Source organism: Triturus cristatus, chromosome 4_1, assembly GCF_964204655.1.
Source record: "Triturus cristatus chromosome 4_1, aTriCri1.1, whole genome shotgun sequence".
Classification (NCBI taxonomy): domain Eukaryota; kingdom Metazoa; phylum Chordata; class Amphibia; order Caudata; family Salamandridae; genus Triturus; species Triturus cristatus.
The window spans coordinates 798,139,392-798,145,407 of NC_140585.1; the positions used below are offsets into that span (position 1 = coordinate 798,139,392).

Here is a 6,016-nt window from a genome sequence, read left to right on the forward strand (position 1 = left end):
GTTCATTGGATTATGTTTGTTTTTAAAAGGTGTTTAATTGTGTTTTTCTAATCTCTGTGGTTAGGCATTCTTTTTTGCTTGAAAACTGCAGCTCCATAGTTGCCAAGGGGTGCCATTTCAACTGTGACGTCTTCAGCAAGCCCTAGCATTCTTTTCAAAATCAGTTTAGATTTTGTATTATAAAATGGTCTCAAATGAGTATGCAGAGCGGGCTTAAAATCCAGGACTGGCAGAAACTGTGTAACCATGCACAGGCCGAACTGGAAACGATGGAAAAATGGAGGAAAGGACAGTAGGTGTAGCAGCATGACTATATATTTGGTTTTATGAATGAACAAGGAGTTCCTCAACCCTGCATACATAAACAACGCCGCCTGTATAACGACCGCGTTTTAACCACAAATTGCTTTACCTAGCATGCCTCTACCGCGTTTTTTCGTGGTAATGGCATGCAAGGTAAAGGGGTATGCATGGCTAAGGTTACCACCCCTTACCCCTCACCCTGAGCCCTAAAAACTCCCCGGCCTCCCCTAATCCCTAAAAGCTACCGCATCCCCCTCCTTGAGCCCTAAAAACAACCCCTTTAAAAAATACCCAGAACCTACTCTGAAAACTTCCTCGAACCCTCCCACCCCTAAAAACTACCCCAAACCCCCACCCTTAAAAACTACCCCGAATCCCTACCACCCCAGAAAATTACTCTATACCCCCACCCCTAAAAACAACCCGAACCCCCACCACCCCATAAAACTACCACAACCCCCCCACAGACCCGGCCCCAGCCCCACTTAACTTTCCGTCTCCACTTTCCGATGCTCCTCCTTCCCAACCCAATCCTAACAACGCATTTGCCTTAACCACGCATGTCCATGGTTAAGGCCAAGGCGTTGTTAGGGCAAGCATGGTTACGTTACGGGCAACCGGAACTCGTGGCTCCGGCCTCGTTGTTCTGGATGTTTCCCTATACATGGTATTAAATACCCCTAACTGCTTGTCAAAAGAATATCAAGTCTCTGAGGAGTACTGTGATGATTTATAGGCACTCAGCTTTCCGCCCGGTCACAGAACCCATCAGTGACTTGCAATAGCCTCATAACCTACTGTTGGCAGTACTTTAGCTGATATTATGATGTCATAGGGTGTCGTTCTACCACTCTGAAAATATTGTTTTAAGCAATTCTTACTTCAAACTACATCACTTTCTTAACAGGTTACCTTAATTTAACATGACCAGCAGCAATTCCATGAAAGAGCAGAGTTTCTATAATTTTTAAGTAAGGGCTCCTAAACCACACAGATAACAATCGAGATAAGCAACATCTTTGACCGTGACTTTGCTATAACTCATACATCAGAAATATATGAACAATCTGCAAAAATGTATCCCCTGGGAGGAAAAATCAACAAGATTTACTAATCATATAAACCCTTCCTTCAAACCTATTTCACCCACAAACCTCCAGAGAAAGACCAGTTCTGCTTGGTAAAACGCCTTCTCATCATTAAGGCTCTTCCACACCACTTGTTTTTTTTTAATGTATGCAACATTTAATACATTTGCATTGGTGGGCTCCTATGTTGGCTCAGCCTCTCCCTTTGTTTGCTCTACATATAAAATTGGGTGCGGAACTACCATCCACTGCACCAACACTTTGGCAAAAAGTTGGAGTAAAATTCCCACCACTGTTAGTGTGTGGAATGGTAGAAAAGGCATTTGTAAATGACTACAAACTCTTGCCCTTCTGGGCCTTCACAAACCCACAAGACAAATCACACTTTTCCCACCTCTGGCTTGCGAATTATTACTGTGTAATTGTATGCAGACTTAGCGTTGATTGCTAGTAGTGACTGCATTTATATCTTCAAGTTACCCTTCTGTTGAAACCCGATAGGTGCAAATCCAGCCATTTTTCTGATAAAGATAAATTAGGGCCAAATGGCTTTGTGGATTGTGTCCTATATTTCTTCATCCAGAGCACCTCTGATCTCATGGCTGAAAGCGCCAGTCTGGTAACTATTTTCCCAAAATAATGGCCACTCTGTTTCATGACCAGTTGAAACATAAAATGTCTCAATCTTAAAAAGGAGTCTGCAAACTACCGTGACCTACTTTGGAAAGAAAACAGCCCCTTGCTTTCCTTACTCATCAGACTTTTTGGTTTTCTGGGTTACATAATCAACCATGGCCAGTCTGACACTTAAGAGGCAACTTCAGAGAAGATCTGTCAGATTGTTTTAGGCTCCTCACGGCTGCTCATGCATGAATTTCCATGATGTGAACAGGGATGGAAAAAAAAATCTAACCTGCTGATGAGTGAATATGAAAGAGTCTAGCAGATATGCAACAGTCTAGCATATTATATTTAGCCCACAATGTCACAATGTTCAGTCACCACACATGCCTGACTACCATCCCCCCAGGACACAACGGGGTCCATTGATAGCATTGCACCACATTCCATAAGGACCTCATTTTTGTCAAGATGTCACACACTTGTTCTATTTCCAGTAACGATCACAGAAGCCACAACACAACATGAAAAGGAGAGAGCACAATGTAAAGCTCTTTTGCGAAGTAAATCCCAAGACAGCTAGTGAACATACCATCGAGCAAAGTAAAATGTGTTCAACTGATATCAGACACGAAAAATAAAAATGGAATGTTGCATAGACTAAAAGGACTGAGCTTAAATATAAATGTTCACGCTCTCTTTTCATGTTCTCTTGTATTGAGGGCCATTTCCTAGTGCAAAATACATCCTTGCATCCATTTTGAACATGAGGGGGCATTTTTGCACTAAAAAAAATAGTGCTAAATGCAGAATTTCTTTTCTCACATAATTCTGTGTAATCTTGCAGAATGTTTCAGTAAATCAGTGTTATTACGCTACACAGAATGACGTGAGTTATGCCTGCTAGAGCCTGAGAATTAGCCAAGTATGGTTTCAAGATTAAAACACCCAACTGTCAGACTTTGTCCATGGTAAATGCTGATGGCTCTTGACAAGGTCAATGGACCTTTGCCACCGTGGTATGAATGGAGCCTAGAACAAAACATAAATTGTGCATATATCATTGACAATGGAATTTAAATGTTCAGTCAATGATGAGATGTTGGTGACGTTTCACCACATTTATTTATTTTAAAGGATTAGTATTGGATTTTGTCATCTTTATTCAAATCAGTCGGTTTACAGAAATATCAATAAAAGATTGATTAGTGACAGCATAAATCAATACACAGTGTTCCATAAGGAAAGTGTCACTAAACCAGCTAAAGAACCTAATCTAAGTAGAGCCCATCAAGAGTCCTTTTAGGAAATTAGCAAGGGTGAGAATAAAAGACAAACTTCCCATTAAGAGGGATTCTGGAAACTCAGCCAAAATCCCCACAGCTGCAATATTAACCGTCAATAATATAATGATCTCTGCAGTAGAATTGATCAGGGTACAAAGAAGGAGTCACCTTAACAGTGCTATTGGTAACAAAGCTAAAAGATCAACTCTCCAGGAGAAGAGTCGCAAGGCGGGAATAATGGGTCTGGCGTCTCCCTCTCGGTTGAACTCCAAGTGCAATTATCATACTGTCTTTCTAGGAACACTCATCATTATAAATTAATTAGAATATTGTATCAATACTTGGTTAGGTGTCGACTCATCCAGCCAATGGGATCCGCTCATCTGATGGTGCCGTCAACTTCTGATGTCTCTTCACTCGATTCCCACAGTAAACCTTCGAGCCGGTACATTAGTATAACACGGTTTCAAATGTTGTTACATGGAGGAAAGTTCTCATCAGAACCTTCTTGCCTAAGCTAGCAGATGTGTTAAGAGTTTCAATACGAAGACAAAGGGTTTTGGTGGTGCGGAGGCAAACTAGCAATTCTATTCTGATGAAGCATTCATAAATGTCTAAATCATTATTTATTATAACAAACACAGCAATGTCTCATTGTATTATAGTCAATGACTTAGCATGGGGTGAGGGAACTAAATGAAACAGAGGTCTGAAGTCAGCACATTCTAAGCAGGTTGCTGGAGCTAGGGAAAATATTCTAATACACGTCTATTAACAGTGAGCTAGAGTCGATAGGAAAAGGCTTTGAGGCCGAAACTAAATGTGCACGTTTAAGAACGATAGCTTAGTAAAAAATATTTTAATTATACAATTTCATTACCATTTCGTATGAACGCTTTCCATTATATATATGTGTAGTATTAATATATCGATTTGCAGCATTAATAAGGATTCCTCCACATTATGGGGTGTGCACATTCTGAATGCATGTAATTTTCTAAGTGAAAACATTTCTGCAGTAGCTTAAATGCGTTTCTAAAGCTCAATTCTAACATTTGCTGCAAGTCAAATTTTTATTTTAAAACTCATTTCTCTCACCCACTCCTACTTTAGATAAGGCCACCAGTCACCTATGTACACTGAAAAGAATACTGAAAAGCAATGCGACATATGCATAAACCTGACCTAAAAATATCCAAAACTGAATAGAAGAGTGTCACAGATACGTGAAGTGTATGAAAAGCTGATTGACAGTAGCGCACAAAAAACACCAAATACAATATACATGGATGTGTGAATGAGCACTACATTAAGTGAAATTAACAGACGAGCCTAGTGCTCAGTGCTGCACAGTATTTTGCAGTACATCACTGTGGGATCGCAAACGAAGAGATACACTTTCTTCTTAATGTTATCTTTACTTTATTTTCTCTTTATTTTTAGGCACTGCATCATGGCTTTTCTATGTGGACTGTTAAATCCAATTGTACGCTCCTTTTTTTCTTTCTTTCCTTCCTTCTGAGGGTCTTCACTCCTTCTCTAGAGCGTTCCGGTTCCCCGCCGCCGCCCCTCGGAAAGAAAACAACACCCAGGTAAGTCTCTTTTTTTTTTTTTTGCTTTCTCCCATTGTTTTAACCCACCCGTGTCATTTAGTGAGGGACTAACTGCTTCTATCACCCAACCGTCACCAGTGTGTTTGCTCCCTCTATTGGTTTTCAAGAACAACTTTGTGAATCCTCACTCCCACCCTTCCTCCCGTCTCTGTTCCTCCCAGCTTGACCCTGCTCTAAGACTACTCGTTGCCTCAAGCAGACCTTAACCAGTTACGAACCTGGCCACGCCCCTGAGAAAGCCACGCTCCTCCGGGCACGTGGCGGGGCACCGGGTCTTCTCCTCTCCAACTCCGGACACTCTCTCCTCTGGATTCACATGTCTGGCAAACAAACACCGCCTTGGCTTCTCGCACACTTCCTTCTCCCACGTCGGCGTCTTCTTCCCGGCTCCTTGCTCGGATCCTGCCTTCTTCAGCTTCCGGAGAGGTTGTTAAAGGGCCGGCACAGCTTATGACCTGCTTCTGCAGAGTCCCGGTCACGTGGGGAGTCAGCTGTGTTCGAGCTGCTTCGGCACTGTCTATGCTGGGATCGGCTGTCACCATAAGCTGCAAGGAAGGGAAAGGAGAGAAAAAGGGGAGTAGAGCGTCAACTTCCTCCTCTCCTTCCCTTACTATCTCACTGTGTGGGGGCACTTCGTGACAATCACATTACCCCCAGGTCCCTCCTATCCTCGTCCCATTCATTACAAGTGAGATAATCCTATCTCAACAACAGAAAAAAGAACGAAGGAATGCTGGACCCTACCCCTCACCCCTCCCATCAGGAGTACATAAATGTTGTCTCCAGCCCTGCTGGGCTTGGAGGGAGATGTTTGCAGTTTGCCTTCAAGCTGTGGCGGTGATTCCTAAAATTTGCTGGCCGCACCTCCTGAGTTCCTAGGATTGTTGGGAGGTGTGTGGTTTTCTGTGGAAGCAGCTCTGTGCCCACGGACTACAGAGCGCTTCTGGGTCATGTTACCTGACTTCCAGCGGGGATGGTGATTCAGGAAGTCAGACTTGACGCTGCCGGTCAGGAGAACGGCACTGTTTGTGGTGGCTGGTACTGGTTGCTTCCCTATTTCTGGCAGCTTTTGGTGAGTACTGCATAGTGGTTATTTGGCAGTACT

At 42.7% G+C, this 6,016-nt stretch overlaps 1 long non-coding RNA gene across 1 annotated transcript; it reads right to left on the reverse strand.

Annotated features, from left to right (window-relative positions):
- Positions 1 to 3,133: 3,133 nt before the first annotated feature.
- On the reverse strand, positions 3,134 to 5,317 carry LOC146855565 (uncharacterized). Its single transcript, XR_014980855.1, has 2 exons — positions 5,130 to 5,317; positions 3,134 to 4,867 (listed from the first exon to the last, which is right to left on the reverse strand). It is a non-coding gene; the product is annotated as an uncharacterized LOC146855565 (long non-coding RNA).
- Positions 5,318 to 6,016: the final 699 nt, after the last annotated feature.